Genomic DNA, 20,032 nt, shown 5'->3' on the forward strand with positions numbered 1-20,032 from the left:
AAAGGCAAGACAATGGGGAAATTAGTAGATCTGTTAAAAAGGAGAATAGTTTTGGCAGAGTATCATTCTATTTCATTACAGAAGTACAGAGAAAAAAAGGCTCCCTAGAAAAGAGATGATAAGGCCATTAGCATGCTCATTTAACAACTCTCAGTATAAACAGGCTCCTAAGCATGGTGCTTTGCTTTCAGATCTGAGCATTCTCTTACCCAATTAAGACACATGCTAGTTCTGATTTTCTTATTGTTTTTTTTTTCTTTTGCTTATGTTTTTAGCTTTCAGATTAACACTGTTACTTTACAGAAATGGTAATGATAGTAAACCTAAAGAAAATATTGTTCTTGCATTGAAAACACAGTTTTACAAAGACTGGGCAGGGCATAGGAGAGAGATGACCATTAATTTACAACTGAATGCTTTTTTTGTTATGCTTTTTTATGATTATGAATTCAGTAGAATATTTTTATAAAGCCACTGATTTTTTCCCATTACCATAAAGTTCTGCCACTGAAGGCATTAGTTTCATTTTGATACCTGAAAATCCAAATAGAATATCTTATTTTTCTCTCTGTCCCTTGTGTGCATGTGTGTGTGTATGTGTGTTTATCGTTAGATAAAAATGCAAAATAGAAATACATTTCTCTTCTGGTCTTTCATTAGGTAAAGAAGTTCTGACACTCAGGGTAAGAAGAAGTGGAATGAAATGACATCAACCATGGATTGATATAGATTAGTCATGTCATAACGTGCTAAAAAAAAAAAAAATTAAAAAAAAAAAAAAGGAAATAAAAACAAATAAATAAACTTTACTGCATTAAAGGAAATTTCTTACTGGCGGTAAATAAAGAGATAATGGCAGAAAAGACAGAAAAGAAAGACTAAAAGGGATGCTTCTTGTAAGCAGTTCCCTGAAATGAGAGCAGAGCAGAGCTGGTGAAGGGGTAGAAGGAGATCTAACAATTTTTCATTATCTGTAACTCTCAAAAATATTCTGTAATCCCCCAAAGTCTATTGAATTTAATCTTTCACATAGTGAAAGTCTAATCCAGTCATCTCTGGCCTCAGCCGTATCTCCATTTCTCATTTGCCCTTCTACTCACTACAGCAACATCAATAGAGATTTTCATCTGTTCTTGTTAACAACCTTTCCTCCACCCTGTCTTGGGCTGCCCTATGAGAACTCCCTTAACTAACAGTCACAGCACTCAGAGAAACCTAACAAAAACCTTATACAAAATGGTACTGACTTCTGACTTGCCAACAATACCTTTCTAATGCAGCAGCAATGGTTTCTGCCAGAAGGAATGCCATCTGTGACTTACCCTCTCTGCCAGGTTGCAAGTTTCATGGAATCATAGTGCCTTCCTCTAGCAGGTTTGGCTCTAGCTGCTTCCTGGCCCCATCCTGGACCATGAATGATGATGCCTTGGGAAGGAAACCTGGGCATGTGTTGCCATAAAAGACAGAGTGATGTGATTCAGTTGTGTTCCTGATGAGCATCTCAAGGACTGCCATAGACCTGACATGCAGTCAAACAGCTAATGCAACAACCACACAAATTCAGAGGTGGAATACCAGCCCAGCATGAGGAAACAAACATGTGCCTGGTTTCTACCTGGCTGTTGTACCAAGGAACAAGTAATGAGGCTGTACACAATCCTAATAATGCATATTTGTCTCATCTGTGCTGAGCTGTGCTCTATTGCTAATTAGCTGCTGAGGTGGCCTCTGCCCAAATAATATTATAAATGAGGAGTCCCATGATTATCTGCTACTCTGTAACTACTAAGGAAGAGACACACAAAACAAGTGTGCAAACATTTTTATTATAGGGAAGCCTAATGAGATAGAGACGGGCACAAGGAAGGAGGAAAAGTGTTCTGCCTGACAGGGCAAAAATTTCCCTATCCACCAGGACTGAACAGAATGACTTCAGGTGGCTCTTTCTGATGCAAAGAGATCTCATTCATTTCTACCCCCAGTGGTCTGCAGATAATAAAAAAACCTCAGATCTTGCAGTGACAGCAGCTTCCCTGCATTTTTTTAAATCATGCATATAATTAAGGCAAATCCAAAAGGTAAATGGCTCCACAGCTTATAGATGACTAAACTAAGGAAGAGCAAAACCAGAGCAAAAGTGTAAACAATTTAAATCAAGAATATTTTAAGAGATCAAAAATAAAAATGCTGCTAACTCTACATTATTAATAATAATAATAATAACAACAACAACAACATAGGAGCTGAAATTTACCTCCTCTCATTGCCTTTTGAGAGATAAGGTCTCTAGAACATTATAGCACTACACAGGGCAAGCACAATTTAGCTACTACCTCCTTCTTTTATTCAAATCAGATGCCAACCTTTATTTTCAGTTTTGCTATCTCTTTTTAAATACTGGAGGGTGGAAATTTACCTTTAACTGTTTACAAAAGTACAGAAAGATGTGATTATTAGAATGTCTGTGCCATTCATTTTTGGTTTGTAGTGTCGTGAGATAAAACCAAGTGCAAAGCAAAAGATGGGTGAAACTTAATATGCTTTGTTCCCATTAGGAGGGAACAATGCTCTGTGTTTAGTTCTGAATGTTTTATTTCCACACCAGTTACTTCCAGGAAAAAAAAATAATTCTGTCCATGAATACAGCAGAAAAAGAATAACTGGAGTATAATCACGCTTTCAAGAGTGATTTTTAAGAGAGAAACAAACTAAGAAATAGGCATCTATTGAGGATATATAATGAACTCAGGCTTTTTTGATTTATCATCCGTGAACAGCAAATTACCTCTGTGCTAGTTTTAAGACTCTTTCCAACTATATACTTTGTTCCTACAGTTAAAATGAACAAAAGTTTGGTTTAAGGGGAAGGGCTGTCTTCTAAAACACATAAGCCAATGACTGCAGATGTTAAGAGTACACAGTATTTAACAACACTGCAGCACTCAAAATATGTCTACCCCACACTAAAAACGGAGATTGATGATCATGTACCAAAACTAATTGTAAATTAACCATTGTGGTACAAAGATCCTTGGACACTTACACATTTACATAGCTTCTCAGAAGCAGATTTAGCAGCCTGCACCAAGCACTACCGTTTATAACTGTAGCATAATCAGTACCACAAGTATCTATAATGCTAACTCGGTTGGATGAGTGAAGGCTATATTCAAAAGACAGAACAAACATCCTCCATGAGAAGTAACACCTAAGTGAAGTCTGAGATGGGGTACACAAGAAGGAAAGCACAGTCCATGCAGAGATACTGAGGAAAAAAATACAAAGGATGTAGTCAGCCCAATAGCTGTGTCAGTCTTTCCAGCAGATGCGCACATGTAAGACTGTTTATTGAGTTCTCAGCCTTGCATATATAAACACTGTGGACAAGAGCAGTACAAAGCTTCTTTCTTTGATATCAGAAGATCAAAGCATTTTCACAGACACATTGGTTTGTCATTTTGATATTATGGGACAGCTTGCTTGTGCAGAAGGAGACTTAGTAAGCTTTAAAAGCTACCTCTGGATTTCTTTATTTGATAGTATCTGCTTATTTCATTTTCCTTAAAGCAGAAACTATGGATGTCAGAATGGGCAGGATGTTGGGCTGTCTCAGCAATCTGATCCTTTCATCACATCAGGGCAAAAGAACTGGGTAAAACATGGGTTATGAGAGAAAACTGCTGCAAAAGGATTCACTCTACCTGATTTCTTTCTCGCAATATTATTGAGTCATCATCCTTTGAGCTGCTCACTATTTTTGATGTGCAAAAAAATACATAATTAATTGTCCAATTCAACACTACTAATACTGTGGCCTCTGACAGACTTTCATTTATCAAGATATGTTTTTCTTTCTTTCTATTTATGGTGTTGCATAAGAAAATTAATTTGTCCAAATTCCCCCAGAGATTCAAAAAGGCAAGCCACTCTTTCTTTTCCACTGAAGCTATTGTTATTGGATTTGAAATTTTCTTTTTAACAAAGAATTCATTTACATACATTAGAAGCCAGCCAGTTCTTCAGTCAAACAGATGTAAAAATGCACTGATAAATAATCCAATGTATTTGTACTTTTCTCTGAATTTCAAATGAGGTCCAGATACTCACTATCTAAACCTTGATGTGATTACCCACCCTATATATGTATATGATGAAATGATATGATGTGTAATACTGAGAGCATAAATTTTTTATTAATTAAAAAAAACGGCCAGAAATTATTGAAAAGGCTTGCTATTCAACTAAAAAATCCTGCCAATGGGAAGCAAGTTCTCATTATGATATAAGGATTAAAAAGCTGCAAACAGAAATAATTTTTTATATCTATTTGATGAAGGTGGGGAAAAGGCACTTTCTGAATGCAACTGTGACTTTGCATATGGTGGGGAGTTACAGGTTCTGGACTATGATGTACAAAAGTGAAATTTCTGTACTTTTGGAGGCAGTTCAGATGCATCTTTTGTTTCAAAATAACAGCTGACAATGTGGAAAAGTGTATGGCACTACAAGTAACAGTAAATAGATATGAGTATATATTAATCAGAAGTATATTAATATCTCAATTCCTTCTGTGTATTCCCTTTAATTAAATAAATCAATCATTTCAGGTGTTTTCTGAAACTTTATTTACTTCCCATGAATAATTCAGTGATATGGATGAATACCTGTCAAAATTTAATTTCACAATTTCATACTTCTGTCGTTCTCACCAATCCTTTACAGCCTGTAAAGTATTCAAATGATCGTCTGCAAATACTAGATACTTAAAAACGTGCCACACTAGGTGAGGAACCTGAAAAGGAAGATATGTGCATATGATGGAGCATTATGTACAGATACGCTCTGCTTGCAGTGGGATTACTGCTATCTACTAAACCTGTACCACTTTGCAAAATCCTACAGTCTTGACATAGGCACAGCAAACAAGCACTAGCCAAAATTAACCTTGCATTAAACAAACTGAAGTCCTCCCTTGTGGAGGTGCTTGTAAATTTTAGGCAAATTACATTTAGGTAAATGTTTAAATAAAATTTTACTGCAACAATGAAAGCCAGAACTAAGTACTGTTCTTAATGAAGTTAATGACAAAACCAAGTAAATTAAATGGGGACACTGGAATGCATTTCTTAATTTTCTGAGAGCTACCTACACCATAGACTTATTAATTCATACCCTCAGGACTTATTGTCAGGCTGCAATTCGTGAGCAGCTTTAAACAAGCGACATTTTATGGCAAAAAATAAACCTAGTAGATGATATGTTTCTTGTTATTCCCTCCAACAGCTGAACCCAAGATTCTCTTGAACACATCACAGTGAGTTATACCCATTCGTGTTGCTTTTGAAAATATAATACAGTGTTATATGTACCACTTGCCATGCTGTGTGATTTTACGTTGATTCAACTTAGCTTGAGATGCAGTTCAAGTCCAACAGTAAAACGATAGTACTAGTAATGTGTAATTGCAACAACACATCATCACTCAGATTCAGTTGGCCTAATTCTGTATCATGAAAGCTGTTTTCTCAGTTTTTTTAAACATATTAGCACTACCAGGTTAAAAAAAAAATAAAAAAAATCAATAGAAGGGTACTAGGTAGAGGCTCAAAGCCCTTACAAGTTTTTATTTGCATTACAACACTATAATAATGATGACTTTAATAGCCCCTGTCAGAGGACTGGAAAAATGATGTAGGACTCAACCACCGTCCATATAAAATATTAGTTTGAAACATAGAGCACTTTGTTCTCATAATGACAGTGCTTGTCAGATAAAGTTGGTGAAGTCTTAACACTACTGTGCCCTGAAATACATTTCATCCCAGCTAGGGATTTTAAGATGAGCAAAGGTTTTGTCTTGCTTTTAAAGAATAATGCTCAGAATTGTTTGAAACACCAAGCTTTTAGCAAATGATTATTACTCCAAATTCAGAGCTTTGTGCTTAGTCAGACTATTCATTACATATCTCCTAAAACAGCATCTCCTGTACTGTCTCAAGAATGCTCTCTTCAGGCTTAGGTAGGCTTATTTCTACTCCCATTCCCTATCCTTTACACCAACTTGATTTGGTAGTTAGGTGCAAATGAGACCTCTGCTTAGGGAAGAGCGAGTCACATCACTGATGCAACATCAAAACATGGTAAAATATGTGGAAGGAATGATCTAATGGTATATAATCTTCTCAGGGTTTCTCCTGGCATAGGGCTGTTTAAAATCTTGAAAGGCAGTGTACTGCTTTAAGCTGCTATGACAAGTTCTACAGCTTACTGGGAAAAATGAAGATAAAGGCAAGTAAAACATTAAGCACTAAACATTTTTATCTCCTGTGTTCTGTAACACATGGCACATTGATGCCACAGCAGTACATCTTGCTTTGATTCACCACAACAGTGCTGCAAAGTCTGTCATCAACTGTTCAGTTGGACATCAAAGACAATTCTTTGTTTGTATTCCTATTCATGCTAATGGTAATTTGAAGAGTGGTAAGCAGGTCTATGAAAGGAAGGTATTGTCCTGATTTCTACACTGTAATTAACAATAATTGCCCTACAGGTATCTAGCTCACCTTCTTGAAGTCTTCAGACAGAAAGAACACATATGAAGGCCACAAAAGGCTTGGTAGTACCAAGAATCTAGGCCATGTACTTCAGGGAATTAAAATATTCTAATAGCTCACAAAGGAGTAAATTCAAAGCTGACTGGCATAAGGAAAAAAAGTCCTCTGGAGTAGTCACTATCTTTTGGGTCAAACTCTATGAAGAAAAAGCTCTCTCTTCTTAACATTTAAACTAAAGTAGAGCATGGTAACCTTGAACTTCTAACATGAGTAGGATTCTAAGGAAACTTATTTTTTAATCACATCTTTAGTATGAGGTAACTGTCTGAGAATAATGGCCCATCTACCTTGTTGGTGCAAATGCAAATAATGAGGACTGACTCTCATGTCCAGCTGTGGAAACTGAAAACTTTACAAAGTTTTAAGCCTCATTTACATTATTCAGAAGTTTCTCAACATATTCATACATCTACATTTGAAAGGGACACAGATATTTCTGGAAATTATCATATAAATATTTGTTTTTAAATGTAGTTTGCTCTTGATTTATTGTATTTTATATATGTTGTATGCATTACAGGGACATCAACAAAACACATATCAGTATTTTTTTTCTTTGTGTGTGCATGAATGTTGACCGCTTTCAATTTATCTGAAGGTGAATAAGTTAATTCATACTGATATATGATTTTACGTATACTTTTGGTGTTGTCTACCTACCCAGACAGAAGTGGATTGTCTATTGATTCATTATATTCTGCCTAAAGTATGAAATATAAGATTGCAAGATAACTGAAACTGCTGCACATAATACACGGGTAAAAATTACTTAGTCTGGTTTAACCTTGACTTTGATTGAGTCCTGTTGATTGCACAAACACAAGCTTTGACATACTCTATGGCTTCTACCAAATGAAATCAGTTCGAAAATTTTTAAAAAAGTACTAAAAATCTTACTGACATACGCAGTTTACCTTCTCATTTCACATTAACATATACTTAGTATTCTTACCCACTATGGCTGTTTATAGGATTTATCTGAGTCTTATGCTAAATGAGATTATCACAGTAGATTTCAATACTGATATGCAATCAGAGACTTTCAGAGACAGTCCTCAGAACAGAAGTTTTGAAATCAAATGCATGGTGAATAATGAGAAACGTGTTTTAATGGCTAACAGATAAAATTTGATAAAATTAAAATCTATATAATTCATTATTTTCTGTCATCAATTTATACTTGCACAACTACATCTGGACATGTTTCCATTTTCATAAAACAAAAATATGGACAAAAAAAACAAAAATTCAGGACTTCCTTAGTTTTTGTCATGAACTTTTCATCTCCATCTTTGTCATGGTTTTTTAATTTTTGTTACTGGTATTCCACATCATAACGTCATGTGGAGCACAGAGAAGAAGAACTACACGTCCCAGAGGACCTCACGGTCAGAGAGGGAAACACATCATGGAAGTGACGCTGGCTCTCTCTCTCACTGCCTGGCAGTGGGTGTGGGTGTGCTTCCAAGCCGTGCATCTTCAGTTTCATAGTATAATAGTCTTGTGTGGGTTGGAAGGGACCTTAGAGATCATCAAGTCCAACCCCCGGGATTCGAGCATCCTGTGTAGCAGAGTGGCACTTCTACCAAAATTCAAAGTAGTCTTTGGAAAACTCTCTGATTTTACTTGAATTATTAACCTCAGTTTCAATTAGATTGTACTATATTGTGCTATCTTGCATTCTGATATCACAGTTAGTAAAATAAGTTTTCCTCCTTAGGTTGCTCTGTTTGTTTTCCTTGAGCCCAACTCCCATCTCTTCCCCTTTTCCCTTTTCCCTTCCCATTTTTGGGGGCCAGGGGACCCCGTGGCCTACTGCCCCCCTGTCACGGACATAGATTGATCTAGATAATTCCATGACAATCTTTAATTGCAAAACTTTGCTGCAAATAAAATACACATCTAGACTTGAAACTTGGATCCCTTTATTTTCTGTGTGAGAGGTAATTCACTGAAGCTAAGATACAGACCTGGTTTTGACATACTAAAGTACATTCAAAGTCCAGTAATTAAATCCAGACTGCATTCTTATTTCTTTAGTTAGCATGAAAAAATTACATTCATTTTTTTCTGGACGCACCTGGATTTTGCTGTTGCTAACACATATTCTGCCTGAGTTTTGTACAGCCATATGTTCTTTATGACAAGAGGAACTTCAAGGACTGGCTGTATATTACCTTCTGTGGCAACTGACCAAATCTCATAAGGCATAAACCTGGAGGAAATAAGAGGCACAAAACAAGAGAACCAACAAGTTGGTTACCCATATGGTGGGCTGGAGGTTAGGTCTAGCAAAAATGGTGAGCAGAGAACCTTCATACTGATGGGAGTAGGCTTCAAGCTTAGAAAAACTGTACCCAGTCAAAATACAATGCTAGCTAATCTAAACACCTAGTGTGAAAGAAGGAAACCTATGTGGTAATCTGTTATTGAGAGAAAAACAAAACAACAACCCCATCAAAAAATCCCAAAAATAAAACCAAAAAGCAAAAAATAAAAGTACATTTTCATCCTTAAGCCAATTCTAGTCTTTACAGGAAAGAAAAATCCTTTAACCTTAAAATACCAGTGCTCTATGGAGGACTAAGTTTAAAGAAGATACAATACTTCTTTGGACTTTAGTGTGCAAGGGCTGCTCTAAAAGTAATGCATCTGCTTTATTCTGTTCGACTCCAACGTCAGAGATGGATGTTGGTGTTATGACAGTAAAAGCTGAATTTCCATCCATATTCCATCACATTTTGTTGCCCTATGTCAAATAGCAGAAGAAGGGCAGTCTGACAGAATGACATCTGACACAGAAGCATGTATGATGCAAAGGTGTGGAACTGAACTCCTCCATGCAGAAAGAATGGCATCCATTGACATTGATGGACACTTGCTGAATGTCAATGGAGACCAAACAGTGGATATGAGCATAGTGAGGCGGTGCGTGGTATGTTTCAGCAGTAGAGACAGTGGATCACCTCTGCTGCTGAAGATTTTTATGAGTGAGCATTCAGGATCTTGTTCATCGCTGGCGAAAATGCACAGCTAATGGTGGTAACTACTGTGAAAAAGGATGTCTTGTAGATTACAATTTGCTGCCAAATAGTATTATTTTGCCCTTTGTATCTGGTGTAATTTTGATGAAAATAAACATTAAGCATTACTTTCAGAGCAGCCCACAAACAGAGAAGCTGTGATCCTCTTAGTTTTGAAGACATTCAGTCAAGGCTTATTGGTATTCTTAATCAAATAAATGCTCATTTCTATCTGTTCATATGGTAACTAAAAATTTTACAGCAAAAAAATACTCTTTAATAAGGAAATACAAAATAAACAAACACAAATGAGGACATTGGAGATTTCTGAAGGATAAAAGCCTGTCCCTAATTGATAGCAAACTGATGGGAAAGTGAAAACTGGAAGATTTATTTGAACCACATACTTGTTCTAGACCCGTTCAACCACCAAAAACATAATGCCTCCTGAATATTTACCAAATTCAGATTGACGAAAGAATGATCAAAGCCTTTTACCTCTCCTGCTAAGTAACAATTCAAGAGCTTTCAAAGAGGACTGCCACTAAACACATGGACTCACATTTTGGTTGCATGCATGGATACATGCATAGGGAACAGCAGTTTGTGATTTGCTAAAAGCATGCTTGGAAGATATCAGGAACTCACAGCTTCCATAGGGCAAAAGTTTACAAGGCAACAAAACTGTAATTCAAGATTTAGAACAAAAACTGTGCATTGGAAACACAATCTAAACAATGGTCTTCCAAGGCTCAAATTCGGGGAAGCTTCAAAATCATCTGAAGTGTTATGAAATTTATGCTCCTTTTAGGCCATTAAAATGGGCTGACAATTGCTTAGGGATAGACTGTATCTCAGTTTCATGCAAGTAAAGTTTTTAGAGAGGTGAAATGGGACAAACATTTCAGAGGAGGCCAAAAATCTGTAACTATAACTACTACCTATGAAAATCTGAGATTAAAAAGTTACTGTCATAAGATCTCCTCCTTACGATTGGCCAGAAGGAGGCAACTTCTGCAGTTCCTTAATTGAAGCCTATTCCTCCAGCTTCTATAAAGAATGTCCCAATTTTCCAGCAATTAAGACCATAACCAGCCATGTGAGAGAACTACTGAAGTGCTTTACTTGACATGGATGAAAAGCGTAATCCATTCACTGAAGACAGACTAGAACCAAATTCCAGGGACTGTAGTCTATTAAGCACACACAGATTTACATTACATTTCAGAACTTGGTTGATATATACTAAATGAATTTCACTTTGAATGGAATGCACTTTCAAATGTAATCTTAAAATGGAGTCTCGCATACATACTTGAGTGTCAAACATAACATATTTGATTGTTAATGAATAATGTATTTAGGCTACACTATCTTTTCTTTGCATTTCATTCTATTACCAAATATAATGCTTTTCAGTATAAACCTTCAGATTTAACTGTCAGTAAGATTCTGCTACTAGATTTCTAAACTTGATTGCTATTTTTGGTCACCATTTATGCTCATCGTAGTATTCAAGATAAATATACAAAGAAGCATCTGTATGTGACATGTTAGTAAATGCAAGATTATAGAACCATTTTGAAGTCTGTATGTACATTAAGAATGTTCGTGATGTCAGACAGTATTTGCATAGTTAGCGTGTTGGCCAAAAGGAAAATACATATGCAGGGGGACACACTTCATATGTGTAGAATTTTACATTCATCTGATCAGCAAAGAGCATGATTCTACAACTCCTGATGGTGCTGAGTGACACCTTGTTCTCTACCATTTTCCAGTAAATGGGGCATTGGAAGAAAAAAAACACTTAGCAGACATTTCAGAGTACAACAAAACCCTGCTGTCTTGCATATCAACTCAACTCCATACCTAGCCAAAAATCAGAAGCTCTGTCCAGCTTTCAAGCTAACATACCAGTGGAAGTCAAGTATTCTTCCTTCCTGGCTATGAAAATTAATGTTCAATGACTATAATAATTAAGGGGAGAAAGAAGGGAGGGAGGACAGCAGTGATCTGCACATCCTACATCTTCCAGTAGGCCAGTAATTCAGTTTTCTCCCATTGTGATGTGGCATTCAGCACTATTTACAAAGAAAAGTTTGCCTTTGTGGCACAAACAGTGAAGAAAAATATTCACTTTTACAACTTCACAAAATTAGACCTCTCACTGACTCATCAGAAATCAAGCAGTGGCATTCGTACAAAAGAATAGAAAAAGTAAACTAGGAAATGGATTGAATGTTGTTTTTGAGGGTTTTTTTTTAGGTCAGTCTACCACATTTTACAAGATCCCCAAGTGAGCTCACCACGGAAATCAGGACAGTTTAATGAAGGTGGCTCTAAGTGATGGATTTGTTTATTCTGTCATGTCACTCACTTTGATAACTGAGAACCATCTGGCATATTCTCCAGATCTGGAGTTGCACCTTGTCAGAAATACATACGTACAATGCAAGAGACAATGGTACACACAATGGGTTATCTAAAGCAAATTGCACCTGACAGCTATATAGTATCCTGTCATTTATTTTTGAGTGAGGAGTGGAGGAACTCACTGGAGTATGTGAAAACGACTGTCTTAGTTCACAGATTCAATTTTGTCCACATTATGCTAGTTTATTATAATTTTATGTATTTTATGTATTTTCCATTCTTCTCAATATCATACCTAGGCTATTATGAATGATTTGTGTTGATTTGGTATTAATGCATACATTATATGTGATCATTGTTCTGCCTCTGGGATTAAAGGTGTAAAGTGCTGGTTAACATTTTCTCAAGCCTTTTTCATTGCTTCTTCACTGTGCATAATCTTTACTGACCCCCACACTAATTTCATTTTAGAATCTGCCTGAAGGGAATAGCTAGAGGTGTGAAATAGCTGGAGGAGGATAATGTGACACCTTATTATGAGTCAGTCATTTGAAACCTGTCAGCTTGGTCCTTAGTTTAAAAAATACAGTATAAAAAGGTGAGCCTAGTTACAGTATGAAACTGAGAGACAGCCTCAGGTAGAATTAATAAATACAATCCCTGTCCAGATCTATGCATATTATTTTTTTTCATTATAGTTTCTGTTCAATTACTGTGGTAAATATTACTCCCTGCCATAAACTTGATTTTTGTCACAGGAACCAATCTCAAAGCATTCACTATCTATGAATGAGATAAAAAAAACAAAAACCTAACAAACTCAAAAACAGAGAGCTACAGACTGAAGAGTTAAGAGAAGCACAAAGACAGTATTGATCCCTGTGACCAAACAGTTGGTGGTTGATGTACCCACAGCCTGAGTGTGTACTCAATTCCCACTGGACAGTTAATACAGTGCTGTTAATCAATTGCAGCACAAAACCACATTAAAGGGAAATTCACTTTAGCGGCTGGGTATTTCTGAATGAATACCTTTAACTTCCACTGTCAATACTTGGAGACCTGCAGACCACCTAAATAAAGGATGTTTGCCATGGACACTTAGCATATCTATGCATCTTTGTCATGTGAAGAAGCTGAATGCCACAAAATACAGTTAATATAAAGATAAGTGAAATTTGGGTCTAGCCCAGTGACTGTCTCTTATTAGCAACTTGATTGGAAATCACAATTCCATCTCCTTCCTTCCTCCTTCTCTCTCTTGCAAATTCTTTTATTTCTTTCCCTTTTCCTTTCATTATTAAAGATTTATAATTTTTATGATTTTTAATAACATACAAGAAGCAACTGGAAAGACAAGTCTGAATTAGCAGATGTCTTGGCTATAGTCAGTAGTGTCATCACTTAGAAATATGATTCTTCATTCACCTGGTGGCTGGAGTGAAGCCCACAGGGTGGAAAGGCAGTGAGAAGGTATTGCACTGTGAGAAGCAATACCAAAGGAACACAGTTTGACTTCTTAGCATGCAAGTATATTTTACGCCATACTCTGCTAAGCATAGTCAGCAGGGTTAGTCTGCATACATGTGGGCTGCTCTAAAAGTAATGCCTCCTATTCCATTATGTTGGTCCAAAACATCAGAGGCAGACATTGGTGATATGGCAGTTGAGCTAGAACCTTCCCACCAATATTTTGTTATGTTTTATTGTCTTGCGTCTGATGGCAGCAGAAGGGCAACCTAACAGAATGGCATCTGACATGGAATTGCTTATGGAGCAAATATGTATCACCGAACTTCTCCATGTGGAAATAATTGCACCCACTGATATTCACTGATGTTCACTGAATGTTTATGGAAACCAAAGAGTGGATGTGAGCATGGAGAGGCAATGGGTGGTCTGTTTCATCAAAGGCGATGTCAGTGAGAAAGGCAAGCCATGTTCATGGTGGTCATGCAGTTTTTTCCAGGTGTGATATACAGGCTCTTGGTCATTGCTAGTGAAAGCACATAGCTAATAGTAGTGGCTAAGTTAAAAAAGTAAAAAATAAAAAATTAAAAAGTTTAAATTTAAAAAATCGTGTTTTATAGCAGAGAACATGCTCTATCAAGCTGTGCTATTGTGCTCTTTTATCTGTTGTAGTTTCCATAGAAACAAATAGGAGGTCTGACTTTTGGAATGACTTGTATGTTTGATCACATGAGGATTTCACATAAAAAGTGATTCTTCCCCCTGAATGAACCAGTTCACCACTTTCCGGATTCTCCAGTCTTAACATCTTTCTCAGCACAATAGCTCAGAAATCTTATTTCCACCTATATTTAATTTCTATAGTTAAACCAGTTAAAATAGAAACAAGATCAGCAAGAAAATATTAATGAGATGTGCTTTGGGATAAACCTCTTACATCCTACTCAGAACATAATTGTGAGCTGTTCTTAACATTAACTCCAAAAATATTAAAACAGAATTATGACCTCTATCCACCAAATGTTAATCCAACTCTTATCATTTACTCCATTTTTTTGAGCAAGGATAGATTGCCAATGGATGTCTTCATTCATCACTGTTGCATCCTGGTACAAAAGACATAGAAATTTGTATTTCTTTTTCAGAGAGAGAACATTTGACAAAATCTGAAATTAAGGAATAAAATCATTAACTAGAAGAGATCCCTGAAGTCTTTTATCAGAGAAAAATCCTCACATAATGCATGAACAAATAAGGAATAATAAAATGGCAATCCAGATAGGGTCTGTTAAATTTGATTAAGACCTCATGAAAACCAACTCAGAAAGTGAGCTGAATATTAAAGTATTCAAAAGGAAACATTTGAGAAAATTATTTCTATATGCCACAACAGGGATGTGTTGCAATATATAAAGTCACAAAAATCTTGGCATAGATTGGATGAAGCAATTAGAAAGCAACAGATTTATTCCTGTCATTTAAAACACAGCAGATCAGTTACTTCTAAACCCAAGTAATTTGTGTAGTCTCCACACTTTTCTGAATGATAGCTTACGCATTGTGTTTTACTGTATCTATCACTGCAGCATATGACTTAAATCAGAACAAAGTTCCGTTTTTGCTGAGGAAGAAAAAATAGAAGAATCACTGAAAATTAAAAAGGCTTCACCAGCTTTGCTCTGCAGCCACTGCAAATTGGAAACCTACTGACTTCACTAGAACTACACTAGAAGATGTCATTCTTCCCTGTCCAGAGCTTTGAATAAGTTGCCTACAAAGAAATTACCATTTTACACAACCTAAGCTTGAGCCACCCTCTAATAAACAAAAGGCCTAAACAGTGGAATAGCAGTGCTCCTTCATTTACCTCAAGATGCACCCACCTTCTTCAGCCATCTCACTGTGCTCTGAAAACAAACAAACAAAAATAGCTCCCACAATCCTATTACCTGACCTGCATTTATTTCAAACACTGAGACAAAAGGAATATTTGAAACCAGTGATGCAGACATTTTGAAATTCAACATGAAGAGTGGAAACAGCCATTCAAGTTGAATTTAAGTGACATTAACAAAACCTCAGGTAAGTGTAAATGCTACTTCTTCATAAAACCCACTTCTGTTTTTAATTAAACACACCTTTGTGTGCACTAAGTCACCATTCAGATGTGCCAGACATAAATTCATACAAGTAGCAAATCATGATAATAAGGTAATGCTGTTGCACCTGCATACTTCTACTGCTTGAAAACTTCACAAAACTGAGGAAGGAAAATTCCTCCCAGTTACATATCCACAGGGATGAAAAATTCAGATCAGATTCTCATATACTTCTTCATCTTTCTTTTTTTTTCTTTTTTCTCCTTTTTTTTTTTTTTTTTTTTTCTTTTTCCCCTTCCTCAAATAAAGCCACTTTTCTGTCATGTTGAGCCTTTTTTTAATTACATGATAAGCTTTTGGAGATACCGATCTTCCTCCAGTAGGTATTAATGTAATAAGAAAGCATTAAAGCACATAAAAGGACAATAACGCCAGAAGGTCCAGGTGGGCATTTAATTTTGCCAGCAGGGAAAGATTTTGCCAGTTTTCATAACAGTAAGCTATTGGTACAAACCCTTGGTGAAAATTCTCTTAGTTCATTTTCTAAAAAATAAAAATAAATATGTATAATTAAAATGACTTTTAGAAGAGTTTTTACTGACATAAATGCATTGGTTCAACAGCATATAAAGGGTTCTACGAAGATTAAATTCCATTCTAGATCTGCCTTCACAAATCTGAGATCCAGTCATGCAAAAGAAACGGAATGATGGAAGTAAGGCATTGAAATAATGTCTCATTCCTTCTGCTGTTCTTCTGTCCCTTTACCTATTAACTAGACATTGCTAAATCCTGACACTCTACATGCATAGACATTTTTTTGCTCTTGTGAATCATGAGACAGGTCACCTAAAAGCAGTTATTGTTCTTCTGTCTGAGACTAGTAATAGAACAGGCACTTTTTCAGTTACAGTTGCCTTTATCAGCAATCCTGCCAATATCTCAGTTATTTTTATAAAATAATAAAAAATACTAAATTATTCAAAGAATTAATAACGTAGTTAAGAATAACAAGATGGAAAACATCTGACCAGGAAGACTTATTCTGAAGATGATGTGATTCTTGGCATAGCTGAGGAAAGAATATATAAGACAGAGAAATATGCTGTGCTGCTTCTCTGTATCAGGTGCCACACTACACATATTATACATGCTGCAAATACTTGCATCTTAATCTATGCATAAAATAAGTGGCTTACAGAGGTTTTCCTCACTGCTTTTATGTTATTTCAGGTTAAAGGTAAATAACAGAAAAAAATGGTTTGATCATACGTAAGCCTTCTGTTTACATTATTTACTCATCAAAATTTCATTTTCAGTCATCTTAAGAGCAGGAAATTTCACCTGCTCATCAAATTTGATCTTCCATTTACAAAGACTTTAAAGAATAATGTGTGCTTCACTAATGCATTTTTTGGAAAGGTACACATCCCTGAAAAGAGGTTTCTTAGTATAAATATATTTACCCCATCAAGAAAACATTTTTACAATTTTTCTCTATACCATCTTCAAATATCTAACAGTTTAAACAAATATGTACAAATTTGATTTGTGCATTCAAACAGCATTTTTCCATTATTTGGCCTAGCCTTTTATAATCTGTTACTGCCTTAAGACTGTATATACGACTCCTGATGGCCCACTCTTGGGTGAACTGGGATCCTGTAACTTCTCTATTACAGCACTTACCAATCTTCCTATATTATACTCTCTCTGCTCAAGCCATAGCTGATGCCTAAACTATAACCTTACCCACAATGACTTCCAGCCACACTCCTACCTAGGCAAGGCCAGTTGTTCCAATAATCTCATTAGTAAAGGTGGAAACTCATTTTCTCCTGTGTACACTTAGAAGCAGCTTTGCAGTTGTCTATAACTTATGCCAACCAAAGAGCTGTTCCACATATCTGGAACCTTCTCACTGACATGACCAATAGGAGGCAACTCTGCCTGTATAATTGCAGTCAGCTACAAAAAGATGCACTACATGACTGGAGCCATCTTACTGAGTGATATGTACAAGTCTGTAAGACTTCAGCCATTTTTTACACTTCATAAATGTGAGCAATGAAGAAATTTGATTGTCAGGGATTTTACATTTAGTTCCAAACTGGTATTTGGGCTTAGTAAGTTGTAAGCCAAGTATCTTCTCAAATAGCATTAGAATTTTCTCTCATTTCAATAAAGCTTCTCAATTTTTAACTACTTTAAAATTACTGAATATTGAAATTGTTCAGCATGGAATTCTAATCCATTTTGTTAAAAATGAGTTTTTCTTTGCTTCTATTTCCTTTCACAGGATTAAAATAATAATAAAAATAATAAAATTATATGGTTCCAGCAGTTACAAAATAAAAAATTTAAAAAAAAAATAAATCTTAAGGTGTGAAAGCAGTGGGATATGATGTAAAGCAGATATAAACACTGCTGCTCCAGGACAGCATTAGAAACAATCAGATCACAAAAGAGGAGAAGGAAGAACAGAAAGACCATTGGAGTGGTCTTTCTGTAAGAAAGATCACTGGAATGTTTTTCTTTAAGCTTTCTGATTCAAGTTTGAAATGAAAGGACATCAAAACATGGAAGCAGGCTATAATAATACTGATTGTCAGAAGAAAGACAAATAATTATTTGTTACATACTATAGAGAGAAGGTAAGTCATGGCTTATGATGCCAGAAGGCCCCAAATCTTCCTACTTGTCTACAGCATTCATCACAAACAATTAGGATGTTAGTGGCCATGAACATGCAACAGGAAAGAATGAGGATTAAGGCTAGATTACAGGATAGGGTTGAAGTCTCACGGATTTCTGCCACTAAAAGGGATGTTCCTCTTCTAGTTGCCCTGCCGTCCTACTCCCTTTAATATTCCCAGCCATGAAGTTCTGTAGCAGCTCCCTCCCACTTTCTAGTGCACTTTCTTCAGGCATCTTTGGATAGGCAAAAAGTCTCTGCAAGCAGGATATAGACAACTTAAAAGCATACAGCAACTGGTAAATACTCAAAAGATATGTGTGAAAGAAATTAAAACATAAATTATTTTGATAATTTGTGTGTGGGAGGCAAGTAAAGTTCTAGAATGTCAGGAAAGTAAAAATATTATGTATTTTTAGGGAAGGGAATAAGTGTAAACATTGGAATTACAGGCCAGCCTGCTTGGGCTCCTTCAAAAATATTGGGATATGTCAAACAAGTGATTCATAAGCACCTTTAATAAAACAAGGTAACAACTAACATTGATTTGTCAAGAATAAATCCTATCAAAACAGTTTAATTTCCTTCCTTGAAAGACTTCATTGAGAACCACTAGGTTTCTCTTGTGTATCTTCTCTTCAGTAAGGTTTTCTGTACACAATATTCTCACAGTCCAAATGCAATCTACACAAAATCTGCTGCAAGAGGGAAACGTGATTAGAAATTGCCCTTCGGCCTCAAGATTAAAGAAAGTGTTATGTAGTTATCTTCACCAAGTTTTAGTCAGTATTTTTATTAATGGCCCTGTTGAGAGTGTGCTTATTAAAACCGCAGATACCAGCTAGTATGAATGACAAATGTATAAAATTCAGTAAATAAGGGAATGATCTTTAAAAACTGGAAAAAGCACTCTGCAAAACTATTGAAATAAATAAGCACTGGGTTCTACACTTAAGCAGAAAAAATAAGCTGTACAAATAGAAAATGACTAATAACTGGCTAGGTGGTAGTTTTGCAAGATCTAGAGGTTTGAAAGGATTTTAAACTGAATATGAGTCAACAGTGTTAGCCATTATAAAAAAATACATTAGGAGGTATAAACACAGCCTGCAAAATATTCAGCACAATCCTTTTCTCTCAGCACTGATCAAACCACATTGTATGAAAGATGTGGGTCGACTGGACACTAGAGGGGAACAAAAAAAAGCAGAAAATGTGATTTGACAGAGATGTTTTGTCAAGTATAGTGAGGACAGTGCTGAGACTGAACAGCTTTCAAGCAGTAAAAAGCTGTTGCAGAATTCTGTGTGCCTGTGGCAATAAGACAAACAGTAACGAGCTTAAGTTGCATTAAAAAAGATTCCAGTGAGAAAAAATGATGAATTTTCTAGCATTGAGATAATGAAGCCAACTAGAATAGACTGCCTAGGGAGCCAGTGCAGTCTCTAGAATTATATATATTTAAGAACACACTTAGATAGATGTTTAAGAGGAATTACACAGAAAAGGGGGCTAGATGTCCTTTCATCGCTGTCATTTGTTATCCTCAAATTTCAAAAGGACCATTCTGAACTAAGTATGGTTGTAAACATAACATTAAACTACTGTTGGTCTTAACTGTTCACTCCAAGACTATAATATATTATGATTTGTGATTAAGAACCTATAGATTTCTGGGATTCAATAGGAGGAACTAGGGATTAAAACCTGTGTGTTGTATATTTCATTTATTAGTCAGAGAAAGGTTCCATC

Source organism: Coturnix japonica, chromosome 1 (assembly GCF_001577835.2).
Source record: "Coturnix japonica isolate 7356 chromosome 1, Coturnix japonica 2.1, whole genome shotgun sequence".
Taxonomy (NCBI): Eukaryota; Metazoa; Chordata; class Aves; order Galliformes; family Phasianidae; genus Coturnix; species Coturnix japonica.